Source organism: Lissotriton vulgaris, chromosome 1_1, assembly GCF_964263255.1.
Source record: "Lissotriton vulgaris chromosome 1_1, aLisVul1.2, whole genome shotgun sequence".
Taxonomy (NCBI): Eukaryota; Metazoa; Chordata; class Amphibia; order Caudata; family Salamandridae; genus Lissotriton; species Lissotriton vulgaris.
In genome coordinates, this window is record NC_141685.1 from 231,299,472 (window position 1) to 231,313,251 (window position 13,780).

General features: G+C 36.5%; 5 non-coding genes across 5 annotated transcripts; all 5 read left to right on the forward strand.

Annotated features, from left to right (window-relative positions):
• The first annotated feature begins 481 nt into the window (after window positions 1-481).
• On the forward strand, window positions 482-553 carry TRNAD-GUC (transfer RNA aspartic acid (anticodon GUC)). The gene has a single exon. It is a non-coding gene; the product is annotated as a tRNA-Asp (tRNA).
• Window positions 554-2,582: 2,029 nt separating this feature from the next.
• Window positions 2,583-2,654, forward strand: TRNAD-GUC (transfer RNA aspartic acid (anticodon GUC)). Its single transcript has one exon. It is a non-coding gene; the product is annotated as a tRNA-Asp (tRNA).
• Window positions 2,655-6,071: 3,417 nt separating this feature from the next.
• On the forward strand, window positions 6,072-6,143 carry TRNAD-GUC (transfer RNA aspartic acid (anticodon GUC)). Its single transcript has one exon. It is a non-coding gene; the product is annotated as a tRNA-Asp (tRNA).
• A 3,423-nt stretch (window positions 6,144-9,566) lies between these two features.
• TRNAD-GUC (transfer RNA aspartic acid (anticodon GUC)) lies at window positions 9,567-9,638 on the forward strand. Its single transcript has one exon. It is a non-coding gene; the product is annotated as a tRNA-Asp (tRNA).
• Window positions 9,639-11,663: 2,025 nt separating this feature from the next.
• Window positions 11,664-11,735, forward strand: TRNAD-GUC (transfer RNA aspartic acid (anticodon GUC)). The gene has a single exon. It is a non-coding gene; the product is annotated as a tRNA-Asp (tRNA).
• Window positions 11,736-13,780: the final 2,045 nt, after the last annotated feature.

The following is a 13,780-nucleotide window of genomic DNA, read 5'->3' on the forward strand; positions in this document are numbered from 1 at the left end:
GAATATGCTCTGAATATTTCAGCATGCACAGGCGTACCATCAAAACCAATTTACGTCTACAATCTGTTGGAAAATGAGATGAAGCAGTGGTGAATCCTAGGCCGCTGTTCCACTCGATTGGCACGATTTACAAGTAGAATGACTGCTTTTGGTTAGTAGTGACCCCTGGTGGCTAATAGTTATAAGCTGCAAATGGTAAAGTGAGCTGATTATATATATATATATATATATATATAAATATATGTCTTGATGAATAGAAAGATAGCTAGATAGACAGATCGATAGATATTTATTTCAATGAAATAATTTCTTCATAAAACTAATTGTTTTTGGCTAGGAATTTCTGTATTGTAATAATTTAGGAAAAAAGATTACTTGTCCTAACCAAAAGCAGCAATTCTGCCTATTACAATACTGAGAATTGATCGAGGGCATGCCTTAACCCCAGGGAGATGAGCACTGTTTAACTGAAGCCAATAAGTCCTCGTTAGTATAGTGGTCAGTATCCCCGCCTGTCACGCGGGAGACCGGGGTTCAATTCCCCGACGGGGAGGAGATTCCTTTTATTCACACAATTAAATAAAATGATGTACTTTCTAACATTGTAAAATATATCTGTCATTATCCTTGCCTATTCCGATTGAGAAAAAAGGTTGAATTCACTGATGGCCAAAATGCTTACTGATGTGTTAACTGAAATTCAGAATATGCTCTGAATATTTCAGCATGCACAGGCGTACCATCAAAACCAATTTACGTCTACAATCTGTTGGAAAATGAGATGAAGCAGTGGTGAATCCTAGGCCGCTGTTCCACTCGATTGGCACGATTTACAAGTAGAATGACTGCTTTTGGTTAGTAGTGACCCCTGGTGGCTAATAGTTATAAGCTGCAAATGGTAAAGTGAGCTGATTATATATATATATATATATATATAAATATATATATTGATGAATAGAAAGATAGCTAGATAGACAGATCGATAGATATTTATTTCAATGAAATAATTTCTTCATAAAACTAATTGTTTTTGGCTAGGAATTTCTGTATTGTAATAATTTAGGAAAAAAGATTACTTGTCCTAACTAAAAGCAGCAATTCTGCCTATTACAATACTGAGAATTGATCGAGGGCATGCCTTAACCCCAGGGAGATGAGCACTGTTTAACTGAAGCCAATAAGTCCTCGTTAGTATAGTGGTCAGTATCCCCGCCAGTCACGCGGGAGACCGGGGTTCAATTCCCCGACGGGGAGGAGATTCCTTTTATTCACACAATTAAATAAAATGATGTACTTTCTAACATTGTAAAATATATCTGTCATTATCCTTGCCTATTCCGATTGAGAAAAAAGGTTGAATTCACTGATGGCCAAAATGCTTACTGATGTGTTAACTGAAATTCAGAATATGCTCTGAATATTTCAGCATGCACAGGCGTACCATCAAAACCAATTTACGTCTACAATCTGTTGGAAAATGAGATGAAGCAGTGGTGAATCCTAGGCCGCTGTTCCACTCGATTGGCACGATTTACAAGTAGAATGACTGCTTTTGGTTAGTAGTGACCCCTGGTGGCTAATAGTTATAAGCTGCAAATGGTAAAGTGAGCTGATTATATATATATATATATATATATAAATATATATATTGATGAATAGAAAGATAGCTAGATAGACAGATCGATAGATATTTATTTCAATGAAATAATTTCTTCATAAAACTAATTGTTTTTGGCTAGGAATTTCTGTATTGTAATAATTTAGGAAAAAAGATTACTTGTCCTAACCAAAAGCAGCAATTCTGCCTATTACAATACTGAGAATTGATCGAGGGCATGCCTTAACCCCAGGGAGATGAGCACTGTTTAACTGAAGCCAATAAGTCCTCGTTAGTATAGTGGTCAGTATCCCCGCCAGTCACGCGGGAGACCGGGGTTCAATTCCCCGACGGGGAGGAGATTCCTTTTATTCACACAATTAAATAAAATGATGTACTTTCTAACATTGTAAAATATATCTGTCATTATCCTTGCCTATTCCGATTGAGAAAAAAGGTTGAATTCACTGATGGCCAAAATGCTTACTGATGTGTTAACTGAAATTCAGAATATGCTCTGAATATTTCAGCATGCACAGGCGTACCATCAAAACCAATTTACGTCTACAATCTGTTGGAAAATGAGATGAAGCAGTGGTGAATCCTAGGCCGCTGTTCCACTCGATTGGCACGATTTACAAGTAGAATGACTGCTTTTGGTTAGTAGTGACCCCTGGTGGCTAATAGTTATAAGCTGCAAATGGTAAAGTGAGCTGATTATATATATATATATATATATAAATATATATATTGATGAATAGAAAGATAGCTAGATAGACAGATCGATAGATATTTATTTCAATGAAATAATTTCTTCATAAAACTAATTGTTTTTGGCTAGGAATTTCTGTATTGTAATAATTTAGGAAAAAAGATTACTTGTCCTAACCAAAAGCAGCAATTCTGCCTATTACAATACTGAGAATTGATCGAGGGCATGCCTTAACCCCAGGGAGATGAGCACTGTTTAACTGAAGCCAATAAGTCCTCGTTAGTATAGTGGTCAGTATCCCCGCCTGTCACGCGGGAGACCGGGGTTCAATTCCCCGACGGGGAGGAGATTCCTTTTATTCACACAATTAAATAAAATGATGTACTTTCTAACATTGTAAAATATATCTGTCATTATCCTTGCCTATTCCGATTGAGAAAAAAGGTTGAATTCACTGATGGCCAAAATGCTTACTGATGTGTTAACTGAAATTCAGAATATGCTCTGAATATTTCAGCATGCACAGGCGTACCATCAAAACCAATTTACGTCTACAATCTGTTGGAAAATGAGATGAAGCAGTGGTGAATCCTAGGCCGCTGTTCCACTCGATTGGCACGATTTACAAGTAGAATGACTGCTTTTGGTTAGTAGTGACCCCTGGTGGCTAATAGTTATAAGCTGCAAATGGTAAAGTGAGCTGATTATATATATATATAAATATATATATTGATGAATAGAAAGATAGCTAGATAGACAGATCGATAGATATTTATTTCAATGAAATAATTTCTTCATAAAACTAATTGTTTTTGGCTAGGAATTTCTGTATTGTAATAATTTAGGAAAAAAGATTACTTGTCCTAACCAAAAGCAGCAATTCTGCCTATTACAATACTGAGAATTGATCGAGGGCATGCCTTAACCCCAGGGAGATGAGCACTGTTTAACTGAAGCCAATAAGTCCTCGTTAGTATAGTGGTCAGTATCCCCGCCAGTCACGCGGGAGACCGGGGTTCAATTCCCCGACGGGGAGGAGATTCCTTTTATTCACACAATTAAATAAAATGATGTACTTTCTAACATTGTAAAATATATCTGTCATTATCCTTGCCTATTCCGATTGAGAAAAAAGGTTGAATTCACTGATGGCCAAAATGCTTACTGATGTGTTAACTGAAATTCAGAATATGCTCTGAATATTTCAGCATGCACAGGCGTACCATCAAAACCAATTTACGTCTACAATCTGTTGGAAAATGAGATGAAGCAGTGGTGAATCCTAGGCCGCTGTTCCACTCGATTGGCACGATTTACAAGTAGAATGACTGCTTTTGGTTAGTAGTGACCCCTGGTGGCTAATAGTTATAAGCTGCAAATGGTAAAGTGAGCTGATTATATATATATATATATATAAATATATATATTGATGAATAGAAAGATAGCTAGATAGACAGATCGATAGATATTTATTTCAATGAAATAATTTCTTCATAAAACTAATTGTTTTTGGCTAGGAATTTCTGTATTGTAATAATTTAGGAAAAAAGATTACTTGTCCTAACCAAAAGCAGCAATTCTGCCTATTACAATACTGAGAATTGATCGAGGGCATGCCTTAACCCCAGGGAGATGAGCACTGTTTAACTGAAGCCAATAAGTCCTCGTTAGTATAGTGGTCAGTATCCCCGCCAGTCACGCGGGAGACCGGGGTTCAATTCCCCGACGGGGAGGAGATTCCTTTTATTCACACAATTAAATAAAATGATGTACTTTCTAACATTGTAAAATATATCTGTCATTATCCTTGCCTATTCCGATTGAGAAAAAAGGTTGAATTCACTGATGGCCAAAATGCTTACTGATGTGTTAACTGAAATTCAGAATATGCTCTGAATATTTCAGCATGCACAGGCGTACCATCAAAACCAATTTACGTCTACAATCTGTTGGAAAATGAGATGAAGCAGTGGTGAATCCTAGGCCGCTGTTCCACTCGATTGGCACGATTTACAAGTAGAATGACTGCTTTTGGTTAGTAGTGACCCCTGGTGGCTAATAGTTATAAGCTGCAAATGGTAAAGTGAGCTGATTATATATATATATATATATATAAATATATATATTGATGAATAGAAAGATAGCTAGATAGACAGATCGATAGATATTTATTTCAATGAAATAATTTCTTCATAAAACTAATTGTTTTTGGCTAGGAATTTCTGTATTGTAATAATTTAGGAAAAAAGATTACTTGTCCTAACTAAAAGCAGCAATTCTGCCTATTACAATACTGAGAATTGATCGAGGGCATGCCTTAACCCCAGGGAGATGAGCACTGTTTAACTGAAGCCAATAAGTCCTCGTTAGTATAGTGGTCAGTATCCCCGCCAGTCACGCAGGAGACCGGGGTTCAATTCCCCGACGGGGAGGAGATTCCTTTTATTCACACAATTAAATAAAATGATGTACTTTCTAACATTGTAAAATATATCTGTCATTATCCTTGCCTATTCCGATTGAGAAAAAAGGTTGAATTCACTGATGGCCAAAATGCTTACTGATGTGTTAACTGAAATTCAGAATATGCTCTGAATATTTCAGCATGCACAGGCGTACCATCAAAACCAATTTACGTCTACAATCTGTTGGAAAATGAGATGAAGCAGTGGTGAATCCTAGGCCGCTGTTCCACTCGATTGGCACGATTTACAAGTAGAATGACTGCTTTTGGTTAGTAGTGACCCCTGGTGGCTAATAGTTATAAGCTGCAAATGGTAAAGTGAGCTGATTATATATATATATATATATATAAATATATATATTGATGAATAGAAAGATAGCTAGATAGACAGATCGATAGATATTTATTTCAATGAAATAATTTCTTCATAAAACTAATTGTTTTTGGCTAGGAATTTCTGTATTGTAATAATTTAGGAAAAAAGATTACTTGTCCTAACCAAAAGCAGCAATTCTGCCTATTACAATACTGAGAATTGATCGAGGGCATGCCTTAACCCCAGGGAGATGAGCACTGTTTAACTGAAGCCAATAAGTCCTCGTTAGTATAGTGGTCAGTATCCCCGCCAGTCACGCGGGAGACCGGGGTTCAATTCCCCGACGGGGAGGAGATTCCTTTTATTCACACAATTAAATAAAATGATGTACTTTCTAACATTGTAAAATATATCTGTCATTATCCTTGCCTATTCCGATTGAGAAAAAAGGTTGAATTCACTGATGGCCAAAATGCTTACTGATGTGTTAACTGAAATTCAGAATATGCTCTGAATATTTCAGCATGCACAGGCGTACCATCAAAACCAATTTACGTCTACAATCTGTTGGAAAATGAGATGAAGCAGTGGTGAATCCTAGGCCGCTGTTCCACTCGATTGGCACGATTTACAAGTAGAATGACTGCTTTTGGTTAGTAGTGACCCCTGGTGGCTAATAGTTATAAGCTGCAAATGGTAAAGTGAGCTGATTATATATATATATATATATATATATAAATATATGTCTTGATGAATAGAAAGATAGCTAGATAGACAGATCGATAGATATTTATTTCAATGAAATAATTTCTTCATAAAACTAATTGTTTTTGGCTAGGAATTTCTGTATTGTAATAATTTAGGAAAAAAGATTACTTGTCCTAACCAAAAGCAGCAATTCTGCCTATTACAATACTGAGAATTGATCGAGGGCATGCCTTAACCCCAGGGAGATGAGCACTGTTTAACTGAAGCCAATAAGTCCTCGTTAGTATAGTGGTCAGTATCCCCGCCTGTCACGCGGGAGACCGGGGTTCAATTCCCCGACGGGGAGGAGATTCCTTTTATTCACACAATTAAATAAAATGATGTACTTTCTAACATTGTAAAATATATCTGTCATTATCCTTGCCTATTCCGATTGAGAAAAAAGGTTGAATTCACTGATGGCCAAAATGCTTACTGATGTGTTAACTGAAATTCAGAATATGCTCTGAATATTTCAGCATGCACAGGCGTACCATCAAAACCAATTTACGTCTACAATCTGTTGGAAAATGAGATGAAGCAGTGGTGAATCCTAGGCCGCTGTTCCACTCGATTGGCACGATTTACAAGTAGAATGACTGCTTTTGGTTAGTAGTGACCCCTGGTGGCTAATAGTTATAAGCTGCAAATGGTAAAGTGAGCTGATTATATATATATATATATATATAAATATATATATTGATGAATAGAAAGATAGCTAGATAGACAGATCGATAGATATTTATTTCAATGAAATAATTTCTTCATAAAACTAATTGTTTTTGGCTAGGAATTTCTGTATTGTAATAATTTAGGAAAAAAGATTACTTGTCCTAACTAAAAGCAGCAATTCTGCCTATTACAATACTGAGAATTGATCGAGGGCATGCCTTAACCCCAGGGAGATGAGCACTGTTTAACTGAAGCCAATAAGTCCTCGTTAGTATAGTGGTCAGTATCCCCGCCAGTCACGCGGGAGACCGGGGTTCAATTCCCCGACGGGGAGGAGATTCCTTTTATTCACACAATTAAATAAAATGATGTACTTTCTAACATTGTAAAATATATCTGTCATTATCCTTGCCTATTCCGATTGAGAAAAAAGGTTGAATTCACTGATGGCCAAAATGCTTACTGATGTGTTAACTGAAATTCAGAATATGCTCTGAATATTTCAGCATGCACAGGCGTACCATCAAAACCAATTTACGTCTACAATCTGTTGGAAAATGAGATGAAGCAGTGGTGAATCCTAGGCCGCTGTTCCACTCGATTGGCACGATTTACAAGTAGAATGACTGCTTTTGGTTAGTAGTGACCCCTGGTGGCTAATAGTTATAAGCTGCAAATGGTAAAGTGAGCTGATTATATATATATATATATATAAATATATATATTGATGAATAGAAAGATAGCTAGATAGACAGATCGATAGATATTTATTTCAATGAAATAATTTCTTCATAAAACTAATTGTTTTTGGCTAGGAATTTCTGTATTGTAATAATTTAGGAAAAAAGATTACTTGTCCTAACCAAAAGCAGCAATTCTGCCTATTACAATACTGAGAATTGATCGAGGGCATGCCTTAACCCCAGGGAGATGAGCACTGTTTAACTGAAGCCAATAAGTCCTCGTTAGTATAGTGGTCAGTATCCCCGCCAGTCACGCGGGAGACCGGGGTTCAATTCCCCGACGGGGAGGAGATTCCTTTTATTCACACAATTAAATAAAATGATGTACTTTCTAACATTGTAAAATATATCTGTCATTATCCTTGCCTATTCCGATTGAGAAAAAAGGTTGAATTCACTGATGGCCAAAATGCTTACTGATGTGTTAACTGAAATTCAGAATATGCTCTGAATATTTCAGCATGCACAGGCGTACCATCAAAACCAATTTACGTCTACAATCTGTTGGAAAATGAGATGAAGCAGTGGTGAATCCTAGGCCGCTGTTCCACTCGATTGGCACGATTTACAAGTAGAATGACTGCTTTTGGTTAGTAGTGACCCCTGGTGGCTAATAGTTATAAGCTGCAAATGGTAAAGTGAGCTGATTATATATATATATATATATATAAATATATATATTGATGAATAGAAAGATAGCTAGATAGACAGATCGATAGATATTTATTTCAATGAAATAATTTCTTCATAAAACTAATTGTTTTTGGCTAGGAATTTCTGTATTGTAATAATTTAGGAAAAAAGATTACTTGTCCTAACCAAAAGCAGCAATTCTGCCTATTACAATACTGAGAATTGATCGAGGGCATGCCTTAACCCCAGGGAGATGAGCACTGTTTAACTGAAGCCAATAAGTCCTCGTTAGTATAGTGGTCAGTATCCCCGCCAGTCACGCGGGAGACCGGGGTTCAATTCCCCGACGGGGAGGAGATTCCTTTTATTCACACAATTAAATAAAATGATGTACTTTCTAACATTGTAAAATATATCTGTCATTATCCTTGCCTATTCCGATTGAGAAAAAAGGTTGAATTCACTGATGGCCAAAATGCTTACTGATGTGTTAACTGAAATTCAGAATATGCTCTGAATATTTCAGCATGCACAGGCGTACCATCAAAACCAATTTACGTCTACAATCTGTTGGAAAATGAGATGAAGCAGTGGTGAATCCTAGGCCGCTGTTCCACTCGATTGGCACGATTTACAAGTAGAATGACTGCTTTTGGTTAGTAGTGACCCCTGGTGGCTAATAGTTATAAGCTGCAAATGGTAAAGTGAGCTGATTATATATATATATATATATATAAATATATATATTGATGAATAGAAAGATAGCTAGATAGACAGATCGATAGATATTTATTTCAATGAAATAATTTCTTCATAAAACTAATTGTTTTTGGCTAGGAATTTCTGTATTGTAATAATTTAGGAAAAAAGATTACTTGTCCTAACCAAAAGCAGCAATTCTGCCTATTACAATACTGAGAATTGATCGAGGGCATGCCTTAACCCCAGGGAGATGAGCACTGTTTAACTGAAGCCAATAAGTCCTCGTTAGTATAGTGGTCAGTATCCCCGCCAGTCACGCGGGAGACCGGGGTTCAATTCCCCGACGGGGAGGAGATTCCTTTTATTCACACAATTAAATAAAATGATGTACTTTCTAACATTGTAAAATATATCTGTCATTATCCTTGCCTATTCCGATTGAGAAAAAAGGTTGAATTCACTGATGGCCAAAATGCTTACTGATGTGTTAACTGAAATTCAGAATATGCTCTGAATATTTCAGCATGCACAGGCGTACCATCAAAACCAATTTACGTCTACAATCTGTTGGAAAATGAGATGAAGCAGTGGTGAATCCTAGGCCGCTGTTCCACTCGATTGGCACGATTTACAAGTAGAATGACTGCTTTTGGTTAGTAGTGACCCCTGGTGGCTAATAGTTATAAGCTGCAAATGGTAAAGTGAGCTGATTATATATATATATATATATATATAAATATATGTCTTGATGAATAGAAAGATAGCTAGATAGACAGATCGATAGATATTTATTTCAATGAAATAATTTCTTCATAAAACTAATTGTTTTTGGCTAGGAATTTCTGTATTGTAATAATTTAGGAAAAAAGATTACTTGTCCTAACCAAAAGCAGCAATTCTGCCTATTACAATACTGAGAATTGATCGAGGGCATGCCTTAACCCCAGGGAGATGAGCACTGTTTAACTGAAGCCAATAAGTCCTCGTTAGTATAGTGGTCAGTATCCCCGCCTGTCACGCGGGAGACCGGGGTTCAATTCCCCGACGGGGAGGAGATTCCTTTTATTCACACAATTAAATAAAATGATGTACTTTCTAACATTGTAAAATATATCTGTCATTATCCTTGCCTATTCCGATTGAGAAAAAAGGTTGAATTCACTGATGGCCAAAATGCTTACTGATGTGTTAACTGAAATTCAGAATATGCTCTGAATATTTCAGCATGCACAGGCGTACCATCAAAACCAATTTACGTCTACAATCTGTTGGAAAATGAGATGAAGCAGTGGTGAATCCTAGGCCGCTGTTCCACTCGATTGGCACGATTTACAAGTAGAATGACTGCTTTTGGTTAGTAGTGACCCCTGGTGGCTAATAGTTATAAGCTGCAAATGGTAAAGTGAGCTGATTATATATATATATATATATATAAATATATATATTGATGAATAGAAAGATAGCTAGATAGACAGATCGATAGATATTTATTTCAATGAAATAATTTCTTCATAAAACTAATTGTTTTTGGCTAGGAATTTCTGTATTGTAATAATTTAGGAAAAAAGATTACTTGTCCTAACTAAAAGCAGCAATTCTGCCTATTACAATACTGAGAATTGATCGAGGGCATGCCTTAACCCCAGGGAGATGAGCACTGTTTAACTGAAGCCAATAAGTCCTCGTTAGTATAGTGGTCAGTATCCCCGCCAGTCACGCGGGAGACCGGGGTTCAATTCCCCGACGGGGAGGAGATTCCTTTTATTCACACAATTAAATAAAATGATGTACTTTCTAACATTGTAAAATATATCTGTCATTATCCTTGCCTATTCCGATTGAGAAAAAAGGTTGAATTCACTGATGGCCAAAATGCTTACTGATGTGTTAACTGAAATTCAGAATATGCTCTGAATATTTCAGCATGCACAGGCGTACCATCAAAACCAATTTACGTCTACAATCTGTTGGAAAATGAGATGAAGCAGTGGTGAATCCTAGGCCGCTGTTCCACTCGATTGGCACGATTTACAAGTAGAATGACTGCTTTTGGTTAGTAGTGACCCCTGGTGGCTAATAGTTATAAGCTGCAAATGGTAAAGTGAGCTGATTATATATATATATATATATATAAATATATATATTGATGAATAGAAAGATAGCTAGATAGACAGATCGATAGATATTTATTTCAATGAAATAATTTCTTCATAAAACTAATTGTTTTTGGCTAGGAATTTCTGTATTGTAATAATTTAGGAAAAAAGATTACTTGTCCTAACCAAAAGCAGCAATTCTGCCTATTACAATACTGAGAATTGATCGAGGGCATGCCTTAACCCCAGGGAGATGAGCACTGTTTAACTGAAGCCAATAAGTCCTCGTTAGTATAGTGGTCAGTATCCCCGCCAGTCACGCGGGAGACCGGGGTTCAATTCCCCGACGGGGAGGAGATTCCTTTTATTCACACAATTAAATAAAATGATGTACTTTCTAACATTGTAAAATATATCTGTCATTATCCTTGCCTATTCCGATTGAGAAAAAAGGTTGAATTCACTGATGGCCAAAATGCTTACTGATGTGTTAACTGAAATTCAGAATATGCTCTGAATATTTCAGCATGCACAGGCGTACCATCAAAACCAATTTACGTCTACAATCTGTTGGAAAATGAGATGAAGCAGTGGTGAATCCTAGGCCGCTGTTCCACTCGATTGGCACGATTTACAAGTAGAATGACTGCTTTTGGTTAGTAGTGACCCCTGGTGGCTAATAGTTATAAGCTGCAAATGGTAAAGTGAGCTGATTATATATATATATATATATATAAATATATATATTGATGAATAGAAAGATAGCTAGATAGACAGATCGATAGATATTTATTTCAATGAAATAATTTCTTCATAAAACTAATTGTTTTTGGCTAGGAATTTCTGTATTGTAATAATTTAGGAAAAAAGATTACTTGTCCTAACCAAAAGCAGCAATTCTGCCTATTACAATACTGAGAATTGATCGAGGGCATGCCTTAACCCCAGGGAGATGAGCACTGTTTAACTGAAGCCAATAAGTCCTCGTTAGTATAGTGGTCAGTATCCCCGCCTGTCACGCGGGAGACCGGGGTTCAATTCCCCGACGGGGAGGAGATTCCTTTTATTCACACAATTAAATAAAATGATGTACTTTCTAACATTGTAAAATATATCTGTCATTATCCTTGCCTATTCCGATTGAGAAAAAAGGTTGAATTCACTGATGGCCAAAATGCTTACTGATGTGTTAACTGAAATTCAGAATATGCTCTGAATATTTCAGCATGCACAGGCGTACCATCAAAACCAATTTACGTCTACAATCTGTTGGAAAATGAGATGAAGCAGTGGTGAATCCTAGGCCGCTGTTCCACTCGATTGGCACGATTTACAAGTAGAATGACTGCTTTTGGTTAGTAGTGACCCCTGGTGGCTAATAGTTATAAGCTGCAAATGGTAAAGTGAGCTGATTATATATATATATAAATATATATATTGATGAATAGAAAGATAGCTAGATAGACAGATCGATAGATATTTATTTCAATGAAATAATTTCTTCATAAAACTAATTGTTTTTGGCTAGGAATTTCTGTATTGTAATAATTTAGGAAAAAAGATTACTTGTCCTAACCAAAAGCAGCAATTCTGCCTATTACAATACTGAGAATTGATCGAGGGCATGCCTTAACCCCAGGGAGATGAGCACTGTTTAACTGAAGCCAATAAGTCCTCGTTAGTATAGTGGTCAGTATCCCCGCCAGTCACGCGGGAGACCGGGGTTCAATTCCCCGACGGGGAGGAGATTCCTTTTATTCACACAATTAAATAAAATGATGTACTTTCTAACATTGTAAAATATATCTGTCATTATCCTTGCCTATTCCGATTGAGAAAAAAGGTTGAATTCACTGATGGCCAAAATGCTTACTGATGTGTTAACTGAAATTCAGAATATGCTCTGAATATTTCAGCATGCACAGGCGTACCATCAAAACCAATTTACGTCTACAATCTGTTGGAAAATGAGATGAAGCAGTGGTGAATCCTAGGCCGCTGTTCCACTCGATTGGCACGATTTACAAGTAGAATGACTGCTTTTGGTTAGTAGTGACCCCTGGTGGCTAATAGTTATAAGCTGCAAATGGTAAAGTGAGCTGATTATATATATATATATATATAAATATATATATTGATGAATAGAAAGATAGCTAGATAGACAGATCGATAGATATTTATTTCAATGAAATAATTTCTTCATAAAACTAATTGTTTTTGGCTAGGAATTTCTGTATTGTAATAATTTAGGAAAAAAGATTACTTGTCCTAACCAAAAGCAGCAATTCTGCCTATTACAATACTGAGAATTGATCGAGGGCATGCCTTAACCCCAGGGAGATGAGCACTGTTTAACTGAAGCCAATAAGTCCTCGTTAGTATAGTGGTCAGTATCCCCGCCAGTCACGCGGGAGACCGGGGTTCAATTCCCCGACGGGGAGGAGATTCCTTTTATTCACACAATTAAATAAAATGATGTACTTTCTAACATTGTAAAATATATCTGTCATTATCCTTGCCTATTCCGATTGAGAAAAAAGGTTGAATTCACTGATGGCCAAAATGCTTACTGATGTGTTAACTGAAATTCAGAATATGCTCTGAATATTTCAGCATGCACAGGCGTACCATCAAAACCAATTTACGTCTACAATCTGTTGGAAAATGAGATGAAGCAGTGGTGAATCCTAGGCCGCTGTTCCACTCGATTGGCACGATTTACAAGTAGAATGACTGCTTTTGGTTAGTAGTGACCCCTGGTGGCTAATAGTTATAAGCTGCAAATGGTAAAGTGAGCTGATTATATATATATATATATATATAAATATATATATTGATGAATAGAAAGATAGCTAGATAGACAGATCGATAGATATTTATTTCAATGAAATAATTTCTTCATAAAACTAATTGTTTTTGGCTAGGAATTTCTGTATTGTAATAATTTAGGAAAAAAGATTACTTGTCCTAACTAAAAGCAGCAATTCTGCCTATTACAATACTGAGAATTGATCGAGGGCATGCCTTAACCCCAGGGAGATGAGCACTGTTTAACTGAAGCCAATAAGTCCTCGTTAGTATAGTGGTCAGTATCCCCG